At 43.9% G+C, this 24,324-nt stretch overlaps 1 protein-coding gene across 4 annotated transcripts in view; it reads left to right on the top strand.

Moving 5' to 3' along the window:
• LOC105279016 (glutamate receptor 1) overlaps window positions 1–24,324 on the top strand; it is a 260,017-nt gene that overhangs the window by 209,177 nt on the left and 26,516 nt on the right. The window lies entirely within an intron of this gene.

Below are 24,324 nucleotides of genomic sequence, written 5' to 3' on the forward strand. Positions count from 1 at the left end.
CCGCGACCCGCTATCGATGTTCATTCGTAATGGTTTATCGTGACGCATAGACGCGCCGCATCGCGCATTATTTACCATTCAATCGCACGCTCGGAATAAAAGCGAAATAAAGTGAAAAAAGAAACAACCGTGTGAGAGAGAGAGAGAGAATTTCACCGGTGAATAATTGGCGGTCGCTCAGCGGGATCTCGATATCCGTTTCGGCTCGGCGATGATATCGGCCGGCGCGAGTGCGACCAATAAAAACCGCGTGTCGCTAAAGCGGATCGATAAACCGGGGGGACGGGGAACGAAATAAGATCCAATGATCAGCCGCAGAACGGTCATGATAAATGCCGGCGGGCGAAACAAGAATTTCAATTTGCACCGCGCACGTGACCGGGATGCCGACTAACGAAAATTCCGCGTTTTCTCCACGGCTCTCCCTCGGCGTGGACAAACTCACGACCAGCGGAACACGTACGTAATATCTGCGACTTCCGGTGTGTTTTTTCCCCACCGGCCGCTCTGTCCGCGAGTGAAAATTCAGAGCTGACTTTCATTTATGATCCACGTTCAGCAGCGGCGCCGCTGGACGTCGTACGTACCGGACTCCCGATTCGCCTAACGTTGCGAATGATGCTTGTATCGAAGGGCGACAGAAATTATTTTTATCATTAATTGCAATTTTAAGCAATCTTATTTCATGTTTCTGAAAAAATAACAGAATTGATATTGTAGAGGAGAATCCCTTATTATGAGATATGCTCCTAATATGAGATAATGGAGTTTCTGCTAAACTAGTGAGCACCATCTGTTAATTCCACCATGAACTTATTACTCTTGGTGTAAAATGTATTTAGTGAAAAATTCATTGTTCGTTATTGCGTTTAGCCTTTGCAAGAAAAAGTTTGTGAAATTGTGAACATGTCAAAGGAACTTGAGGTAAGTCTTTAAACCTTGTTTATTATATAATAAGGAAATGGTTGGCAATAAATTCAGTATGCAATGATAGAGTAGAATCGTAGTAACAGGAAAATACGCGATTTGTTGAATTGCTTAATTGTAGAGGTTAGATTTCATGATCGCGGAACCGCTAAGCGTGTGGCTCGTATAATGAGATATTCAGGGTACTCTTAATATGAGATAATTATTGCTCGAATATGAAGATTATGTAGTGTAATAAAAAGAAAGAAAATACTACGTTAAGGTTAAAGAAAAGTTAATACGAATTTATATTACGAATTTTTGTGTATTTAATTTTTATAGAATCCGACTATGGAGGTTAGAGAAACGAGGAAGCGTCGACAGTGGAATCGTGAAGATTTGGCGAAGGCTGTGGCAGCAGTATTTTTATAAAACTATCTAATAAAGTTTTTTACTTGCAATACTGATGTATTTTGCACTTTTAACACCGATTTCTCGAGGTATCTTATATTAGGGGCACACTTTCTCGATCCTGCGTAAAGCTCTTTTTTCAAATTTTTTTAATTTTCAGAAAAAGTAATATTTAAATTAGATTTTTCATTTGACCAACCTAAAGCTTATTAAATTCTCTTCAAGAGAACGTATTACATTTTTAAATTCTGCCTATAGATTTCCTTACATTCGGCAAAATCGATATGGTATCTCATAATCGGGGACTTTCCTCTATCAATAAATAAAGACTGTCGCGCGAGTCTGACTGGAGCGACTTTTTCTACTTGTGAATGTTTCAGTAGAAAAAAGCCGCCATGTGGTCAAAAGCTGTAACGTGTTTAAATTATTATTGTATTTGCTGTAATAATAAATACAAACTTTTAACACATTCGTGTACCACGATTTATCGATGCCGGATTTTTAATAAAATCAACGAAGATGTCAGTCTGTGATCAATGTGTTTGGATCGATATAGTGTCATTATTACTGTTCAGACTGCGTGCACTTTGATGTACATGAGATTCGAGTCTCTTGGTCATTCCTCAAGGTAGATGTTCTGTTACCGATGATGAAGGAATGCAAAATTGCTTTAGATTTTTCACATGTCCTTCCCACATTTGTAAGTATCTCATAATAAAGCACGATCTTAAAGTACTTCCGTATCGATTCGCCGAGCGTTTCAAGAATCCAGCCAGATTGTCGCGGCAAACGTCAGGCGTTTTGAAAAATTTGTTCTTCCGTCGCCGGATACGCTGGAAAGTGGAATCGTGAAGATTTGGCGAAGGCTGTGGCAGCAGTATTTTTATAAAAATATCTAATAAAGTTTTTTACTTGCAATACTGATGTATTTTGCACTTTTAACACCGATTTCTCGAGGTATCTTATATTAGGAGCACACTTTCTCGATCCTGCGTAAAGCTCTTTTCAAATTTTTTTAATTTTCAGAAAAACTAATATTTAAATTAGATTATATATTAGGACTATCGGCGTATCACGTTTGTGATACCGCATGGAGCGGAGCGGATAGGCGGAAGAGAGACAGAGTGGAGAGAAGCGCACAGCTTCTCTCACATCCACCCTCTCCCCTATAAAATACCGAGCCGGCGTCGCTTCTTTTAGCCGCGGGGCTTTGTGGAAATACGAAATAATGAAAAACCTCCCGCGGGATTGTATTTTGAAGGGTGGTCCACGGCAGAGCAATCGATCCTACGAGCCCTTTAAACAGCCCGGCTCCGGTCACCATTTCCGTCCGGCAGCGGAACAATGCGCCGCGATATGTCACGCGTTCCAAAGTGTCCTCGACGTGCCATTAATTGGAATTCAAATGGACATAAACATCTCCCAGCGGTGAGCGGAGTCGGGCAAGACACGGCATTCGAGAGTTCGACTACCTTCTGCCGCTATGGTCCAGCCGGCAGCAGCATCCGCCCAGTGGGGACCGTGCAATGTTTCTCCCTTAAAATAATTCTGCCTGTACCCACATACGCGGACACACGCGTGCACACTGCTTTTCTCATCGCTGCGGCCATTACTTTCTGTCGGCGAGTCCGCAAGGAGAATTGATGTAAGAAAGAAACTCTCTACGAGCGCTACGAATAAAAATGCACGGGAGAGCGTTACAAATGTAATAAATGTCGTCCGCAGATTCTCCCTACGAAATGTATGGCTTCTTTAAAAGTGAAATCATTGCAGGATTAAGACACGATTCTTTTTTCGCAATCTTTTTCACGCCAGCACGCCACACGCGCTGCCGCTGCATGCTTCGGTGTGCGCTAAACTCTTGTTGAATTTCGCTAAATGGAATACACGTGTGTACTCGCGGAGAATTATATAATTCCGTGATTATACCTGTAACTGTAATTACAGTATAATTTGCTCTCAGCGTGTGAATCCGAACGGATTCGCGAATCTTTTGTTACGTGTCCGTGGTAATATGAAAATGGAACGTAATCCCCCTAAAAACTCCACTCAGTGTAACTTTGAAGCATTATATTTTATAATCTGTTACGGGACATCAAAGAATAGCATTACGTTATTATCTTCGTTGTTGTTAATGCGTGTTGTCTGTCTGTTAAAATATTGCGTTAAAATGATGCAGCCGAGTGGCCGTTTCCTATTTCGCGGTGAAAGGCACTTTCATTAATCGAAAGTATCGTTGGGAATATCGTTAAAATCAATTTTCAAATGCAACACGTCTCAACAGTGTTCCGCTGTTTTGACGATGCACCGCGTGTTACGTAAGCGCGGAATCACGGCTCGTAAGTGCGTTACGAGAATATGATTCTAATAGAGAGTGCAATCCGCGAGTTTCGTTTCGCTCCGCTCCCGCAACTTGTTTATGTAAGGAATGCTTCATTATTTACCTCGCGAAAATAGTCCTGGGCGTATGCCCGGGAGCTCGCCCAGCTACGGAGGGTTTCACAAGCTTACATAAATTATCAGCTGGAATACAACCGGATTTCGGATAAGACCGCTTTAGCGAGCTAATCCGAAGCACGGTCGGTTTAAATTATAAGAATTTAAAATGCGGAGTTGTAACGGATATCTCGCCGCTCGTTGTTCGTTTTTCCCCACTAAATAAATAAACGAATTAAATTAACCTGAAAAAAAGGCGGACTTGTACACACCGACGCTCCCTGACAAAATGTTCCGGCCCGGTAAAAGCTATCATTGTGGCGTGCGGATTAAGCGGCGCGACGCGCGTAGATTTTCCGGAATCGGTGCAAACATTTTTATTCAGCTTTCAAAAACCCGGCATACCGCGACAAATTAAAACCATTGTTAATATTAAATCGAGGGCGAGATTTCATGTCACGGCGAGAGGATGAAAGACAGGGGAGATTACGTGTCGATTTTCCCGCTTTAAATATACTACGCGGAGAGATCGTAATAAACCATTACGCGTTAATGTTAACAAAGTTCAACATTGCGAACGTTACGCGTAACATCAGATATCGGATAAACGTGCCCCGTTTACGGATGGATTATTATTATCTGGAACTGCAGTAATTTTAACCGGCTGACGTTCACGTGGCTGCACGGCGAGCGCAAAACTAATGTGACGAAGATATCAACGTCCAGCTCCAACTATCGCGAGTCGCTTCCCTTGGGGATTCCTGGTGCAGTACGACAGAAAAATGAAGACAGAGCGCGTGTGCGTGTCGGGAATTAGTCCCGCGCACCGTCGACATTCGCACATCGGTAATTCTTCCTCGTGAACTTCTTGGTTGACGAGCAAATTGTTGCATTTTGCTCGCGGCTGCACGAGCGAGAAACGTGCACAGCTATATACATCATCAATTACAAATGCATGACGACGCAAAAAAAATCTTTATCGAAAAGACTCTTTCTTGAGAATTATTCGTTTATGCTCGTTAAGCATTCCGGCAGAGATGCACTGTCAAATAGTCAAAAGAATCTCGTGAAATTTATTGTGATGAATAAATCTCTTGGAAAATGACATCTAAAGGACTTCTAAAATGAGCGGCTCTGCGAAGTTGCCTCTGCAACAAGCAACACCTACTAGAAAAATTGCATAATACCTGCTCGCTCGCGTGACAAAACGCGCAGAACGTTTTAGCTCGCAGGTGTTTACGTGCGAAGCCAATTCAAGTATTATGAATATTTTGCATCGTGAGGTGTGACCGATTGTGAGCCGACCGCATTTCACGGATCTAAAAATATCTGGAGTGTCCTCCAGACGAGCGGTTTCGCGACTTCCTACGACTCGTCTTGTTAGCTTCGATTCTCGCTCGCAGAGAATGGCTCTTGTTCCCGCCAACGCTCCTTGCGACCTCCGAAAGTTCCAGCGCGCAATCCTAACGCTTCTCCTTACGTTGCGCGCATGAAATACGCTCATTACGCCGACGCGTATCTCACGATCGGCATCCGCTTCGTTTCCGCGGCAGAACGTAACACCGGTAATTGAGCGGAAACGCAAAGAGTCCCACAGAAAAATTGCTCGCTGTCGTGCCAACGTGCTCGGACCGGCCTTTCCTTTCTTCGGGGTTCATGGGCATTTCGCACCGAGGAGATTCCGTGCGTCGCCTACGCGACCGTGCCTCCACGTGGTCCCGCATTCCGACGACGGGATGCTGGACGAGAGAAAATCGAACCTGATGACGTTCACCGTCGCCGATTCCATCCGGTTATGGAATTTGCGGCGTGCAATTACGCTAACGGATAATTATCCTGTCGTTGTAATCGGCGCGGAAATAGATTCGCGAAGCACGTTAACGTTGCGTATATTTTGCCCGCGAACGGAAATCCACATGCCCGATCGATATTCCACGAGGTATTTTGCGATATTTACGGGATCGTTGCGGCAGGAGCCAATCTCAGCTAATCCAGGCGCGGTCCTGTTCACGCGAATTTTTTAATTACGCGCGACGTTGCCGTCTCGGATGAATGTTTAATTAATATCTCCGCCAGCGAAGAATTCGCTCGCTCGTAATTATCCATTTTCGAGCGTCCGTCTCGATGCCGGTACCGAAATTTCGCCGTGACGAATTCTCCGTGCTCGCGATCATCGATCGCCACGGCCGCGTCAAGCGAAAGTTGACGCTGAAGCAAACAATAATCGCTGCCATTAACGATTAGCGATCGCGGTCATTAATCGAGGTAGCGTCGCTCGGTCCATTTGCGCTGCTGGTCTCGCAATAGTAATCGCCGAGTTGCCGCAACAATGGCGTTACGATCCCCTCGCGGTTTCTCAATAATTCACCGTTATTTTCTGTCTCGCGAGCGGACCGCGCGCTTCTCGAGGAGGCAATATTCCCCATAATTGGTCGTACGTTCAACTGTTGCTTCAATCGCTGGAGCGACGAGAGGAAGACAGAGAGAGAGAGAGGGAGAGCGACACGAAACTTTTCCATTAAGATAACTTCGACGCCGGGCGACGGGCGACGCGACTCGTTCAGTACGATGCGATGGCTTCGTGCCCCACCGATAAACTCCAGCAGGGAACGGGATTAATTTCTACGGTCGAATGATCCCAGCTGGCACGGAATATTCTATTTACCTTCATGAGCGACACTAAGCGGGCCGCAATAATGGTCGGCTATGATGGCGTTTAACTCGGGCTTAACGGGGTTTAACCCGGCCTCCGGTTGTCCTTCGGGTCCTGGAAACGGACGACGGCGTTAGAGATATCAGCGCGGTTCCCCGTTCCCGCTCCAGTCCGCTCGGATGGGCCGGCGCGCCCGTTACAATCGCGAGCACCGCGCTTGGAAGCGGCGTGACAGGCTTGGAAAAACGGCACGCGACGCGCAGCTGTGTCGCCGACGATTTCCGTATCGACAGCCTGTCGATGAAATTATTTTCGAGGATGATGGGCCGGTTTTGAGTCGCGGCGATAAACAAAAATTCGGTGACACGCACGGGGAAAAACGCACTCCCGCGAGAGCGTTCATGCCGCGCGTGCCTCTGTCCTGCCTGCGTCCTGCATCACGCGCGTATCGCGCGTTTAACGAATCGTGTTTCGCGTAACACGATTCTCCGCGAGCGGAGCGTGAGAGCGATTCCGCGCGACACCGCGTCGCTTCGCCCGGCTGCCGAATGGAAAAATATCCAGCTGGTAGCTGGTATCGCGAGACGTAACGACACGCGATACCATGTGATAACAACGTTCTCGCGATTGTTACGTGATTCGATGTTCGATTGTTTCGTAATTAGGCCGGCCGGATATATCCGCCGGCAAAGTGTTAATGCGTGAGCATGCGTTTCGACCCACGTAGAAATTGCCGAGGTTGTTTAACTGGCCCAACATTCGCCTAGTATTGGTAGCCCAGAGTACGGCAGCGGCGTTACACTCCAGTGTCGGATCTGTACTGGCACAATACTGGCGGCCAGTGCTGCAAAGAGTTGGCAGACGGTCTTGTCCCAGTACTTATTAAAAACCGGGCCATTATAAAATACAGACATGGACCAGTACTGGTTGCGAGACGGGCCATGCTTCGGCAACCGACACAGACCCAGCATTGGACTACGTACATTGCCGATAATATATAACTAGCAACACAGGCGCGCGCTATAAATAAAATAAGAAATAAAAAAAATAAAATAAAAATAATATAATAAATACAATTGTCAATATAGCCGCACTGACAGCCACTATGACATTCTGACATTCGCAACACGAAGTTCAAGTCACACGAAATTCGTCGCGGAAAAGAGGCCTCAATATTCGATAAAAAAGAACTTCACGAAGTTAACACGCCTTTTTTAGAATAGGATTATAACAATATATTGATTCACCAGCGACCGATAGATGGCCAGATCAGGCGTGACGTTCTCGCTAGAAACATTTGCGTTATCACGTATAAATAACCATCCGGAAAACCGATTTAACATCTTTTTCTTTTAAACGCGATATTAATTCACGCGACATTTACAAAATGATTTTACTAATGTTGTTTGCATCAGTCTTTGTTTATAATATTTAAGTCACAAATACAAATAGTACAAAATACATATTATATATATATATATAAAATACATTTATACATTAATACATTAATTGGTCCACTTCTATGCCCAATGCTGGTGCAGTTATTTACCCAATACTGGTCCATATATTATTGCGTGTCGGATCAGTACTGGCAATTAAGTACGGCATGGCGTTACACTCCTGTGTCGAATCTGTACTGGCACAATACTGGCGGCCAGTACTGCCACGATGGCAAACGGTACAGTCCCAGTATTGGACCGTTTTGAAATTTCTACGTGGGGAGCTGCGTATGTACACGGTTTATACGGTTTTAAGCAACACTCGCGACCGCCGCAAAGCCGCTCGCATCCCTCGCCGCTCGAATCGCTCGCGCGGACTCTAATTACACGTTATAAGCGAGACGCGCGATTTATATTCTTTCCCGCGGCGTTCGGCGTTCGGCGTTTGCAACGCGACACCGATACACCGTGATTACCGTGCGGCTTAACGACACTAATTACGAGCCACGTAATTCGCCGTTTCCCGTTCATCGAAATGTCCGGCCGCGTTGTTGCGCCCGTGCGTTAAAGCGTCCAACGAAAGCTGATTACTGATAGTATTCGGAATTCGGTTCCGCGTTCGGTTCGCGGCTGGGCTCATTGAAAATTCGATGTCGCCGGCCGACGAATTTTCGCGCGGGACACCCCGACCGAATCGCGAAATCGCGCGTACACCGCGCGATCCCTCCATCCCCCCCGGTCCGGTTTACGACCATAAAGAAAATTAGAATGAGTGGATGCGGCCAGTTGCGGCAACGAGGCTGCCCGCTCGTTCCGCATTTCGCAATCCACCGCGTTTGATGCGATACACACACACACACATCTAACTTCCACGCGGGATATTTGTTCTAACACACTTAAATTGGCGTAACGAGCGAAGCGATGAGCTTCGTAAACGCTTCGCATCCCTTTTCTTCGCGCCGTATACGTATATATTTGCAACTACTCGTGCAATTATTCATGTAAAACCACCGATCATTTATTGACCTCAAAATATATCATGGTAAAATTTATATTAATTAATGACGTTTAACCGACATCCATGACTCGCGCGATCGAGCCCGCTACATGAATTCGAGATGATCAGAAACACAATCATGCCATTGCGTCAAATATTGCGCATATATATATATATATATATATATATACACACATACAGGGTGGCCCATTTTAATTTATACAGTCGATTTTTTAAAAAACTAAAAGAGATACGAAAAAATGTTTCAGACAGACATGTCACGATTTCGAGGGGGACATAAGATGATACCATTGGTTTGACCTTGAATAGTCGTTTGAAGGTCACGCGAAGATCACCTTCAATTTCTTAAACTGAAACCCCAACTTTTTATTGCAGATTCTTATTCTCCACCGAAAAGTAAGTAACTTTTGTCTGAAACATTTTTCCGAAAAATGCCATCTTATGTCCTTAAAATGATCTTCAAGATGAGTTTTGAGGACATTTTAAGGACATAAGATGACATTTTTCGGAAAAATGTTTCAGACAAAAGTTACTTACTTTTCGATGGAGAATAAGAACCTGCAATAAAAAGTTGGGGTTTCAGTTTAAGAAATTGAAGGTGATCTTCGCGTGACCTTCAAACGACTATTCAAGGTCAAACCAATGGTATCATCTTATGTCCCCCTCGAAATCGTGACATGTTTATCTGAAACATTTTTCCGTATCTCTTTTAGTGTTTCAAAAAATCGACTGTATAAATTAAAATGGGCCACCCTGTATATATACACCCACAGAAAAGATTTCTGGACTTAATGCTATTACTCTTTAATCTATCATAAAATAAGATCGCTATAGCGACAATCATATTTATTATTGAAAAGAAGCATATTTTAATCTTCAATAGAAAATTCGAAAATCTAGATTTAAATAATCTTGGTGCTATCTCATTCATTTTCTCAGAAGGATTTAGATACAAATTTCTAGCAAGTTCAAAATATTCTTGATTTCACAATATTGTGAGATCTAAAAGACATCTTATTCTATTCTTCTAAGAGAATTTGTAGAATCTGCACAAAACGGCCAATATTTATGTGTTGCAATCGAAAATCGGGAAAGTGTTTCTGTTATTTACAATGAATAAGTGCAAAAGATATGGAAATGTCTTATCTCGAATCTTATTTCTCAAGTAAGTATATTGTATATACTTACATTGCACTTATTCATTGTAAATAACAGAAACACTTTCCCGATTTTCGATTGCAACGCATAAATATTGGCCGTTTTATCCGAATAAAGGACGGCGCCGAGTCGACGAGCGACTGTGAGAAAATGACGCGTCGACATCGACAAAGCCTACTATAAAGTGGCGCTAATATCAAATTATTCTACATACAAGAATATATAAGGATAAATTTGTACATGTTACTCTTGTCTGAAGACAGTAAGACAATCTTATTTAATTCGAGAGAGAAGAATAGAAATTACTGATTTAAATTAAAAATTGTTTTATTTCCATATTTTTTATACTTGTAATACGATTAAATTAGTCAAGAATATTTTTCGTCTTGTTATCAGAAATCCTTTTTGAGGGTGTATAAATATCATCCGTTAACGAGAGCAAAAAATTAAAGAAGCTCAATGATTACTATTTGAGATTCAGTTTGCGATTTGGCATCCGTTGAAAATAGTGAGGTGATCGTCCGTTTAATTTTCACACTGGTACGCTGCGGGGATATAAAACGCGCGGGGAGAGAGCGAGAGGGACGCACGTATCGCTAGTATTCGTGCGGCATTCATTGTAGGGTAACGAAAATGCGGATAAGCCATCCAGTGAAAATAACCGCGCGGTAAAAAAATGGGCGTGATGAATGTTGGGTGCGGATGCGGTCGGCGGACCCTACCTCGTCGGCAATTATAACCAGCTGCGCGAAATTTGGAGAAGTGAGTTCCGCGTTGAAAATCGCGCAGCCCCCTCGTTTAAACCGCCGCGCGTCATGATCATTCGCGCAAATGCATTCGGGAAATTTTGCACAAAGAAGAAGAAGAAGAAGAAGTGGAGGGAGAGAAAGAGGGTCAGGGAACTCGATCCATTCATTCCGCGTGCGTTTCTTACGAAATTCAATTTCGCTCTAATTCATCCGGGATCTTCAAGCCCGACAAGACGACGACAACGAGCGACGTTGCATTTCCAGCGCGATCGGATACGTTGCACGTCCAGCGGATCCGCCGGGTGCAGCTGCGAATTAGTTTACGGACTAAATTGACGTTTAGTGTTGCGCATCGGGGGCGCGCGTTGCACAGTTTACGAGGTGGATTCGAGTATTGTCGGAACGCGCGGAATCCAGGACAGCCCGATGCGAGAACAGGAGGAAAGAGAGCAGAGGCGTATCGGAATTTTATTTTGTAAGAGCGTCGGGCTAAAACGCCCGGCGATAAATATCGAGCGCCGCTGCTGCTGCTGCTGTGTGTTACGTCGAATCGCAAAATTCTCGGCACGCCGGATACGCGCGAGCGCGCGGTGCACATGGGATACACGTTGCCGCTGTATATAATCGCCAAATATCCAAAATGGATATCGGTGTAGGCGCCGCGGCGTATTCTGCCGGTAATTTCCATTACCGGCAGCGAGCAGATAGCGATTCCGGAACGAGAACGGGCGCACTCTCTCCACGCTGCCCCGGCTCGATCGAGTTTCTCGCACGCTCGATTTGCGTGGCTAAAAGATCAGCCGGCCCATTTAGACGCGCGGGAACGATCGGAGAAATCGATGGACTTAATCGCACGATACACTCGACGCGATTGTCGCGATGGGCCGTAAATAAAATGGGGAGTGTAACGGCATCGGGGATCTCTCCCCCGTCGCGCTCTCAACAATTGGGGAAGATATCTGATAGCGTTCAACTCCTGCTAAGGATCATGAGCGTATCCGAACGTTTACAGTTAATAAAATTCAGGTCCTCGCGTAAGAACGTGTATATAGGGTGTTCTTCTCCGCGTATCAAGTAAATCGATTGGAAATTAAACAATTCAATACATCGTTTTTTGATGCGCAAAAAAATTTAGAAAAATCTACAATAGTCATACAGAAACATCAATTTTTTGTGTAAAATGTTGGCGCGTACATATATTAGGAGTGTGATTTAGTTTTGAGGGTTTTGCAACAGATGGCTGTAGTGTCAGTTTGTTCCAATAGCTGTTTCCGATAACTATTGTTTCTTACAGTCTTGACATTATCCATGACATTTAGTAGCATTATAGCAATAGATGCAATAACAGTCGTGTTTATATCATCGTAAAAATGCAACTTCCGAAACAGCGTTTTCGACATGCGTTGCTTTTGTTTTTTAATCAAAAGAAAACTGCGGCTGACGGTTATAGAATTCTTGCGGAAACTTATGGTGATTCTGCCCCATCAATTAAGACGTGTGAATACTGGTTTAGACGCTTTAAAAGTGGTCATACTGATGTGAAGGACAAAGAACGCTCGGGACAACCAAGAAAGCTTGAAAATGCAGATTTGCAAGCATTATTGCACGAAAATCCAACACAATCCACTTCAGAACTTGCCAGAGCATTAAATGTTGATCGTACAACAGTTACCAAACATTTACATGAAACAGGAAAAATTCAGAAGGAAGGGAAATGGGTTCGACCTGAATTATCGGAAAGTGCCATTGCGAACCGGTTGAACATTTGCATTTCGTTGATCGCCAGGCAAAAAAAGAAGAGTCTTTTGTCTCGGATCGTTACTGGGGATGAAAAGTGGATCTATTTTGATAATCCGAAACGCGGAAAATCATGGGTGGATCCAGGCGAACCATCAACATCCACTCCGAGACGCAATATTGACGGTTCAAAAGTAATGCTCTGTATTTTGTGGGATAGTGTACTATGAGCTGTTAAATCCGCATGAGACTGTCACGGCTGATCGTTATCGACACCAATTGTACAAGTTGAAGCAAGCATCGGACCAAAAACGACCACCAATTGCGAGTAAACGACGGAAAGTGATTCTTCTTCGTGACAACGCTCGACCTGACGTTGCGTTATCAGTGAAACAAACACTGTTAGACCTTGAATGGGAAGTCTTACCGCACCCCACGTATTCTCCGGACATCGCTCCATGCGATTATTATTTGTTCCGGTGGATGCAACACGCTTTAGAGGATACACACTTTCATAATTTGGAAGAAGTGCGAAAATTCGTCGACGAATGGATCAACTGAAAAGAAGAGTCATTTTATCGTGGTGGAATCCATCTCTTGCCAGAAAGATGGGAAAAAGTGATAGAAAACGAAGGAAAATAGTTTGATTAAGGTATTCATTCATTATCATATTTAAATACATGCGTTTTTGAGTAAAAAAAAACCCTCAAAACTAAATCACACCCCTAATAATTCATTGCGCGAGTGAAACGGCGTTACTGCGCGAAATATTAAGGTGTGAGCGGCCTCCCCTGGCGTAATGGCGGTCTTGAATATTTCTACGAACAAACAACCATAATTTGAGAAATTTGCATAAAGATTTATAATGCATTTATAATGCATTTATAATGCATTTCCGCGAGCAGGCCGACACACGGCTCGACAGTGACCGAAGTCCGACGTTAACATTCGCGCGCGGAAAGTTTTCGCGGTTCTATTCCAATTACCCCGCAAACTCGGCGATTGCGGCGGGACCGCACACACGGTGGACGTAAATATTTGCCGCGCGCCATCAACGACAAAGTTCCATAACGAACGCCAGCGATCCCACCGGCGGAAAGGGAGAAACTATACTGCCGTGCCGATAAACCGCTCGCGCGGCCGAAAGATGCGCCGTTTGTGTCTTCTCGCGTCTCCTCATCTTCGTGGCGCATCCAATTCTCGGTCGGTGCGCTTCACGCGCGCTCTCCGACTTTTTTTTTTTAATTCCGTCTCCTCGTTGGCGATAATTATCGCGCAGCCGCCGGAAGTCGCGCGGCGGACGCTAATTAAAACGACTGGAAAACCGCGCACTTGCGCTCGCGCGGCTTGCGGCTATTACGCGGCTTCTCGTTTTAAAGCCGACCACCGGCGGCATAATAAGCCCCGGCTAACTGGCCGACGCGGTGGATGCAGGTGGATGCCACGCGACACCTGCTACCACTTTGGTCCATGCAGCATCTTTATCGCGGCGGGTGCGAACGGCCGACCGGATGGTGATCGATCGCGTCGCGCGACAGCCCAGTGACGGCACCCAGACCGATACCCCGCTCGCAATTTTCAAACGAGTCGAACACGAGCTAAACCTCATCCCTCTGCTACCCCCGGCCCTCCCCTACGAGAGTAGAGTCGATATTACGGCCGGCGTTTTCCGTGCCGCTCGTTTCGCTGAGCCGGAAGCTGCTTCTCGGATATCTCGCGTTTCGCGCCGACGAAAAAAATCTGGAGACTCGCCTCGGGAAAGAAATCGGAAGAAACTTGTTTACGGACGCGAAATCGAGAAGTCGATCGCGCTGGGAGACTTGGATACATTTTCGGAAACGGTTTCGGAGGGAAGTGGGAAATTCGAAAAATGAGGGATCAAAGGTATCGGACATGGAATACGTTCCGACGCTGTAGCGCTCTTTTCCTTTTTTCCTCCTCCCTTTCATGCTCCCTTTTGTCCGATGCATTGCCCAAAGTACACTTTCGCTTAACAGCCTCGTCGACCGGGCATTACGGGTTGGGGCAGAACGGTAAAGCATTTTGCGCTCTACGACGTGATCCCGCTCGCGGGTTAGTGCTAATCAGAGATATAGTGATGGTTCCCGAGAATCAATACGGCAATGATGAATAATGTATATCCCGCGGGTTGGAATTTGCCGAACCACGTAAATAGATTCTTCCTGTTTAACTAATAAAGTCCTAATTATCATTTTGCATCGATCGTTGCTGTTCGCCCTTAGCATTCTGCTCTTGTCATCTTAACATCCCACCATTCGGAGACAATTTAGGGAAAAAGCGCTCGCGGGGATGGAAGTTTCGATGATATTCCCTGGATTCTCCGGAAGTTTGTGCCCCGGCATCGAGAATTCGTCGCCGCGCAGCCCGAATGAAAGTACGAAAAAAGGAGAGATCACGGATTCTCCCCCCCCCCCCCGTTGACTTTCTTTTTGTCCGTCCGCGCGACTAATGGCAGTTTTCAGGCGGACGGTGCGCGAGATTAAGAACAGACGAAGGTATTAGAGATTGCCTCCGCGGAACGATTACGTGATAGGACACGCTAATCAGACCGTCCTCCGTTATTCCGACGGACTCTTCGGGGCCTCCCTCTCTTTCTCTTTCGCTCGCTTGCTCTCCTCTCTCTCTCTTGGGGTGACGTGCCTGCCGCGGATGTCACTTTAATCAGTCTGTCGTGGTTAAGACATGGAGATGGATCTTAATCAGACCTGCGGGAGATTCTATGCGGAAATCTACTCGAGTGTTCGACGACGTACGTTAATGTCATTTAACGTACCGCGGCGTAATGCGTCCAATGATTTTAGCTAATTACGTGTGGGTAATTGGCATTAGGTTCAGGTTCATACATTCAAAGCTCACGGATAGCTAAGCGTGTATTAGATTAGAATATCATTATTGTATTAAGATTACGGAATCAGGAAAATTGATTTCTTGCTTTTTTGTATGTATATTTGCTCTTTATATTTCTCATTCGATTTGTCTCGAATTGCAGAAATCAAACATGCATAATCTCATATTGCAGTCAAAGTTGCAGCGTAATTAAAGCTCTTGACTGCACCCTCTTTCGCGATGATTATTCCCGGCTCTTTGTGTAATTTGCTATCCTTCGGCTATCACACGTCCCTTGCTACCTTTAACATCGCTCAAGCTAAATGTAACGTTGCTTTCCTAATAGACGAGATTACTCTATTTTAACAGCAAGCGGAAACGTGGAGCGGTCATTAACTTTCAACATCTAACAACCTCATGAAACAATTATCTCCAAATATTCTCTAGTTTGCGTTATAAAATTACACCGGCGAGCGCACATGCGTTTGCTAATTAGATACGCAAGAATAAATTTGTATTACAGTTGCACATATACAGGTGTAAAAGTGGTTTTCTCTCATCAAAGGAATCAATAGTTAACTAGAATCGATATCGTAAAGCTCACGAGTTACGCGGAGAAAATTTCAACAGGTCCACGAGGATTTGCAGATGTTTAATTGACAGTCGGTGTATTTCATACTGTACGAGGAAGCCTATACGCCCGAGGGACTCCTGATATAGCTTGTCTGAAATACACCGGCTAGCAGGAAGACGGGTCTTCGTTTAAAATTTTACTCACGATCGCACGAAGGATCGTTCGATAAAATCGAGTTGCACATAGATGCGCCGGCATCCCGCCGCTATGCCGCTCAAGCTGCTTTGTACGGGGTGTCCCGCAAAACATCTACCTTCCTTAAAAAAAAAACTTTAAAAAGTTGTGACTGCAAAATGAGGCAATTTAAACGTCAAAAGTATCTCCTTCACTTATAAGCAGTCACAAACTAATGGATTTCGAAGTGCCAAACACTTACTTCCCTTCTCAATTATTTTAACAGAATTTTGTAATATCCTGCTTGCATCCGGGGGCATGAAATAAGCGTGAAAAAATTGACGAAACGAATGACGTTCGATAAAGGAAGAGTCGCGGGAGGAAAAATTGCACCGACGAGACGGGAAGGCGGTGCAAACTTTGAAAGACACCCGGTACGGCGGAGCGACTTTTATTCCGTCTTCGTCGCGCGTAACAAGACGTCTTCCGCTTTAAGCTGAGCTCGTCGTAGATACAATCAGACATCGGTCGATCCCGGTCCCGTCGCGTCGTGGGGATGGCGCGTTGCTTGTTTCGCCATCGTCGACGTTAGTTTCCGGCAGTCTCGACGGCATTTTCGTCTGGAAGTACGCGACACGAGAAACCGCTGGCCATCCGCTCTACGAGGATGCAGACGGGATTGCTCGCGCACCGCACCAGACTAACTCTCGCGTGCCTGCCCGAGGGACGTCTATGCGGTCGTGGATGGTTGCGCCCACGTCTACACGTAGACTTCGCCGGGTTACACGAAACTGTCCTCGCAATGTGATGGGATCAAGGGAATGACATTCACGTACACGTTACGTCGCACAATATCATTAATAGAAAATGATGCAAGATACGCTGGATTGCCACCGCAGCACGCGGCTCGTACGGATTCAGCTGCAGTATAATGCAGAAATAATGATCATCTCAACGATTTTGCGGTTGATTTTATTTTGCTGTAGTACGCGAGCGTACGTTATAGAAATACGGACGATTCAATCGGTTTCCGCATAAAGGGAGCGGGATTGGGATTACGGTCGACGCGGTGAGAACGACGCTAATTGCGAGGAGCAGGACTGAAGTTCGTGCAAAAAGAAGCTCGCGTCGAAGTTGGGAAACGGTCCGCTCGTGCGGGTTGCTGAACTGCTTCCTCGAGGCATCCTGAGCCATTCCAGAAGCAGTTCCGAGTTGTATTTAGTGTAAGCCGGGCGAAAATAAGTTACGAGAAACGCGGACGAGGGAGAGAAACGCCGGCGTGTTTGTCCCAGCGACGTCGCACTTAAGAACGTAACAACGGATACGAGGCGCCAGAATCGAATTATCACGCTTGCGAACATAGTTATCGGATAAAAAGGTTATTGAGGCATTTATTGGCTACAACAGTCCCGGAGGATTGCACCGGAAAGAAGAGTGTTCTCGACCGAACTCCTATAACGATCCGATGCGCGGAAAATCGTTAAGCGGTTATCTTATCGCCGGAAAAGCTTTCCTTTGTATTGAAAAAAATCTCGATTTAAAAGCACCGATAAGTTCTGATATTCGATAACGGATGCAGGAAGTACAATGGAAGTTGAAGAACAAAAATAAACACGAATATATATAAGTTAATATATGTATAACGTTGCACAGTGGGCTAGAATCGAAAAAAGCTGGCCAAAAGTCGAATTGTTTCAACTCTTGGAAATCTGTGCATTTCGACCTGTTTTGATTCATGGATATCAGTATTTTCAAAAATGTGAATGGAGTTTCGTAGGAAAAATTTCCTTCCCATTAATCAACAATTAATAGGAGGCAACGCGTTAATGTTCCGAAAAACAAATTATGAATGAGTATAGGCTACAGCTTACATTCTTGTATGCGGATGCAAGTAATTTTGCTTTTTACTCTATAAATAGAATTGAAACTCTTTTCCCAAACAGTTATAACCATTAAAAATGTTTGTTCATCAATTTGTGTTAATCTAAGTTTTTGGTTTCTTAAAATATAAGAAAGAAGTAAAGTTCAATATCATTTTTTTTAAATAGCTGTAAAGGGCTGTTTGGGATTCTTGTTTTATCATCTTGTGTAGGGTTCAAACTAAGTATTTCCGTTTGAATTGTGCACACCAACGCACACCTTTGCGTTATATACAGGATGTTTCATTTTAATTTTCATATCGTAATAACTCGAAAATTTGGCGTTTTGGTAAAAAATGTTTGAAATGAAAGTTGTAGGTTTTTAAGTGAAGCATTACATAGCAATACCAGTATGACCTTGATAGTGTTGTCAAGATCACGTACAAATCACCGTGAAATTTGTTAATACCGCGAAACGTACGACGCGGCGCGGTAGCGACTGTAACTTTCAAGCTTCATAACTTCGAAGTATTTAACGGATAAATACTTTGTTATAGTGTTCTGAAAAGCTCTTGAGATAAGCTATAAAAATATCTAATGAAAACTGGAGGTTCCCATTTAAAAAATTCAAGGTGACCTTTGCGTGACCGTGGCAACGCTATTCAAGGTGATACTAGTATTATTATCTAATACCTGATTTAAAACCCTATAACTTTTATTTGAAACATTTTTTTCTAAAACGTCATGTTTTCGAGTTATTACTTTTGGCCAGCTTTTTTCGAGTTTAGCCCACTGTGCGTTGCCGGGAGTTCATTCCACTTTACGATTTTTCAAATTTACGAAGAATGTAAGATACATTGGGTATAACAATCTCGTGCTCTCTCATCTCCGATAATCAGTTTAATTTCCTCGACGTTATTATGTGTTTTCGACTTTAACTCACTCCCTGTAACTCCACTTTCATTGATTGTTCATTTCAACGAACACACGAACGGGAAGTTCACATTTTAAGCGGCTTCGGCCCTGATTTAAGCACGGACGAACACTAAGCCAGCTCTGATTGGTAAGCATAATTTCCTGTTAAACTTTCTCTTCATTTGTCTGCAATCAGATAAATGGAAATAGGCAGTAGCAGCGAACAGTGCCGTGATTTCGGTGACACGACGGTGACTTGCAAATACCTACCGGAGAATTCAAATCAAACGAAAACCATTAAATGCTCCGAAGCCAAACATGCCAATTTATAAAACTACGTTCGGACGAGCGCTTCCATGAAGATCGTTTTTCGCAATCAGTTTCTCAATCACTTTCCGGCCAACTTTTCAATCTCATGATACCGCGGGCGAAGCGGACGAGAACTTGTCTCGAAGAAATTGATTCGAACGCAGAAGGCGGTCAAAAAATTTATAAAGTGAACATAATGCCAAGAGAAAATAAACGTTCAACAATCGAAGCGAACCAACAAAACGGCATCGCGGAATTATTGATTTTTCTGAGCTCCAGATTAATATCAGAACGAACAATAAACGCGATATATTTTTAGTAGATCGCTAGAGAGCGAGGAACATGTCATTTGTTTATCTGCGATAAAATTTTTATAAAATCCGTAATAAAACGCGCGTAAAACAGGTCATCGTCGGCGAGTTATTTTCGAGTTTACTTTCGGGTCGAGGCGAGAGGAAGGGAATTGTTCGCCTACCACCCGTGAATATTGCAGTCGTCGCGACGCGTGCAGCAGCGTGACGTCGGCACGTAAATTCACTCTCCTTCGGCTTTTAGGTAGTGCCGATCGACAGGGACGACGCGTCGATAATTAGTCGTCCTGTAGCTGCAAATGGGACACGGAAGTCGGCAGGTCGCCTCGTGATTCGGGACATATTGATTGTCACCAGGCACAATTGGATCGCCTGTCTTGTCACGCTCGGCCCGAGTCAATTTCTTCTGCGGATTTTACGAATTAAGTGTGCGACCGGCATACGAATCATCGAAACCACATTCAGACGAGCGGATTCGAGTGTTTCATCGGCCGATCAGTGTTTGAATTGATACAGTGTCAATCACGTTATTTTTCGAATATACCGTGTATATTCGCGTTAAAAATAAAACCGCATCTGACCAGATGTTGAATCGTGCTATGACCTCACTTTTTCATCAAAACCAGCGAACGCTCGTAGCAGAGTTTTTTGGGAATTAAAAATAGGCAGTCACGACTGTAAAGTTGCAGGATGTTTGCAGAATGGTAGCAAACCAGCTCACGTCTACTTTGCATGACGGATTGCGAGCGTCCGAACTTTGCAGAATATTAAGCAATCGTTTCTTATATCAAAACATTTATTCGTTGAAGCAGCATGATTATCGAGCAGCTAGTACGCGAGAGAGGGTTCAGTAGACAACTATTGAAAAATGGACATCGATCGCTTAGTACATTACACATACATTTATACATATATATATATATATATATATATATATATATATATATATACAGGGTGTTCCATTTTATATTTGTCAGTAAAATATTTCGATACAACGTCGTTTCAGAGAAAAATGTTTCAGACAAAAGTTGTATGGCTTCGAGGGGGCAAGATGATGATATTCTCAATTTAATTGTAGATGGCGCCACTTTCGAGATTTCATCATGGCGGCCATTTTTTTAAATGGAAGTCGATTTTTCTCTCTAAGTAAAAGTTGTAGCTGACAATGAGGCGAATACAACGGTTTTTTGTTTTTTGAAATTGGACCATTTTTCAGTGAGTTACAGCGTTTCAAAGTTTATAGCGTCTCTCCATGGTCCGTGCTTTGCTAACTTTAGTAGCCCGCATTCGGCTTCTCATCACTTCTTGGTGAGACAGGTTTTGAGATCGCTGATTACACTCACACATTTGCTGTTTTCAACACTGTTATTTGTTAGTCTACACGAAATGAGACATCCAAACAGACGTCACCCGTCATTTCATAGAATCAAATCACATTTTACATTTTACATCTTTTCCAGCTTTTCTAACACAAAGTTCATTTTATACGTTTATAAGATTAAACTTTTGTAAGAAACACTTTTCGATACAAGATTTGGTTTATGTGTATACTTAAATTATAAAACAGTATACTTTGGAACGCTGTAACTCACTGAAAAATGGTCCAATTTCAAAAAACAAAAAACCGTTGTATTCGTCTCATTATCAGCTACAACTTTCACTTAGAGAGAAAAATCGTTTTCCATTTAAAAAAATGGCCGCCATGATAAAATCTCGAAAGTGGCGCCATCTATAATTAAATTGAGAATATCATCATCTTGCCCCCTCGAAGCCATATAACGTTTGTCTGAAACATTTTTCTCTGAAACGACGTCGTATCGAAATATTTTACTGACAAATATAAAATGGGACACACTGTATATATATATATATCCCAAGAAAATAGAAAATGAATAGCAAATACACGTTATCTACATAGCTGAATACCGGTATGATGCGAAAGACAACGTTTCCAAGTAGCAGTACTCTAGTCTGGGCATACCCTATTAACGTTTTTCACGTCACGGCACATCGAGAAGCCGAGTAAGCTTCTTAATGCAACGCAAACATTCTGAGCTAGCGATGCGCGCGTGCTCATAGACGCGCCTGTTGGAATCGTCGCGCTGACGGAACGAACGCCACGTCAAAGCCCTGGCTTGCGAAGGGTACGAGTCCTCTGAAGTTTCCGGATTATTATTTACCCCACACGCGCCTGCAGATCCGTATCCCCTGACGATACGGATATTGTGCACACGTACGCTTTACAAACGAGCGTCGAGGCTTCAAAGCCAGTTCCGCGATTAGCGGCGTCTCTCTACTCGTTGGGACTCGAGTGTAACGACTAACGGGGGATCGTGTGTACACGGGGTTGTACCCCGGTGCCCCGGTGCACACACTCAGCCGTAACGAGGTGGCTTATACGCGTTTCCGGATAAATCGTGCGTGCGAGCGCGTTCGACGCGAAGAAATCTGATATTGAAATCCGAAAAATTGTAAATTCGTAATTAAAAAGCCCGTTATATACGTCGTTATATACGGCGGATCAAGCGCCGCCTCTGCGGCAGTTTGTCACGTTAATCTGCGGCAATCGAATTGACATTTGCGGGATTATTTTTACTTTGTTTTTCGAAGCTTTATCGGAAAATCCGAACAAAAGCGGTTTTCAGCGTGATATAATCAGAAATACGTCACTGCCATTTAGCAAGGAAATGATTAATTTCGAGTGTCGAATCTCATTTTTCAAAAAAACTTTTTAAATATGCGGCATTTAATTTGCAGAATACATGTCACGTTGATTCCTTCGTTGCCTAAGCCTCGTTGAACGGTGACAACTCCAACGTGGGGAATCAGCGGGAGAGCGAGTGATTTTCGAATTAGACACTAGTGATCGTATCGAAGTCATCGCTGAAAGAGAAATGCGGTGAAAGGATCGGGAATTGATGTGAGAATGGCGCTCGCGAGAGAAACCAATAGCACTCATCGAAATGTCAAGCTCTTTTGTAACGCTCGAACGGACACGTATGTATACGCGCGCAGTTTCAGATTCGCGCTCGTTAACCTGGTCATCTTTTTCACGTCTGACGGCAGAAAAAATATGGCGATTCGGCCAGATACGCTTCGCGTTGCAGCACCATGTTTCCTGCATTCAACGTTCCATTAACCCATATTATTGCTTCTTGTTTGTTTCTTTCGCGTTGCGCTGTTTATTACATAAGCATATCCTTTCTAAATTTTAGAAGATATTATAACGTGCAAAGATAATCACGTAAGATACATCACGTTGCGAGAAAAAATTTAAAAATTTAAAAATTTCTTTCAAAGACCTTTGCAATTTTGTATACAGGGTGTCCCGGGTTTTAACCGACAAACTGCGGGAGCATATTCTACTAGTGGAAATAAGAAAAAATTCTTATATCGAGTTTGCTTAGAAATGCTTTATTACAAAGTTATAAACCAATATTGAAAAGAAATATCAGATAAGTAACAACGGATTTTTTCACAAAAATAAAAATTATCTACGCAATGATTTAGTGACGCATTTTAAAATGTTGTCCCTGCACATCGATACAAGCTAGACATCGACGTAGTACAGAATTTGTTACGGTACGACATTCCTGAAAATTTTGTTGCATCTCAGTAACTGAATTAGTAATTCGTTGCTTTAAATCTATCTGGTACTCTCCTGTTAGGAAATCTACGTTGATACTCTCGTACGGCAGCTCGTGCATTTCCGTCACAGAATCCGTACACGAAATGAATATCGGTGTATTCCTCATTTGAAAACACTTTTGGCATTCTGATAGTAATTGCTAGTTGACACGACGATTGAAATCTAACGGCTACTGTTGTGAAAGTAACAATCATACTGAATCGTTTCAACATAGTGAACATGAATACATGTGAATACACGTAACATAAACATCTTCGACCTTCCAAATTCTACACTATGTTCCGTTGTTACTTATCTCATATTTCTTTTCAATATTAGTTTATAACTTTGTAATAAAGCATTTCTAAGCAAACTCGATATAAGAATTTTTTCTTATTTCCACTAGTAGAATATGCTCCCGCAGTTTGTCGGTTAAAACCCGGGACACCCTGTATTTTGTTCAAACACATGTTCGGCAGATTTTATTTAAACTTTACACACCACAAATATCGCAGTCATATATTACATGCATGCCACTTCGATTACTTTGTTTTTGCGGCGCAGACATCACTCCCCGAGAAATACATTTTAAGGAACGCATAACCATCCCCCTTCATATTTCTTCCTGGCTCGACTCCTCCTCCCTCCTGTCGGAGCTGCTCTTCTTCCAGCCTCCGTCGCGATGTTCGGAAGTACCGTTCCGCGTCTTGCCAATCTTTTTTCCCCGGCCGATATTTTTCCGGCCGATGTTTTCATCGCGTGCACGCGCGGCCGCGGCGGCAAAAATTCCTTACTCCGTAACTCACAGTCCGCGTCTACGTTCCGCAATACGTCCCGCCGTAACTTACGCCGGCTGGCCGCGATCGTAAAAGTAAGGACGAATTCGTAGGGGGAGGCTCTGAGTACGTTGTTGTGCCCGTTGGGGGCGAATGGCTCGGAGAGTACACGGAGTAAAACGTTTGAGACGTTGGCGCGGCTCCGGGGTGCGATGAGCGCGCGACTAAATGGCGCTTCTCTATTTTGTATTGCGGCGAATCACGCCGTAGATTCCTCCCCGAATTTACGAGACGTCCGATTGGAATCTACTCCGTGAATCTACTACTCTGCCTAGTGCTCATTCCCGTTGCACATGGCTCGCACACTTGCAAGCGGGAGCGTCTACTGATACCCGATCGTGCATCACGATAACGTGCTGCATAT

Source organism: Ooceraea biroi, chromosome 9 (genome assembly GCF_003672135.1).
Source record: "Ooceraea biroi isolate clonal line C1 chromosome 9, Obir_v5.4, whole genome shotgun sequence".
In the NCBI taxonomy this organism is placed as follows: domain Eukaryota; kingdom Metazoa; phylum Arthropoda; class Insecta; order Hymenoptera; family Formicidae; genus Ooceraea; species Ooceraea biroi.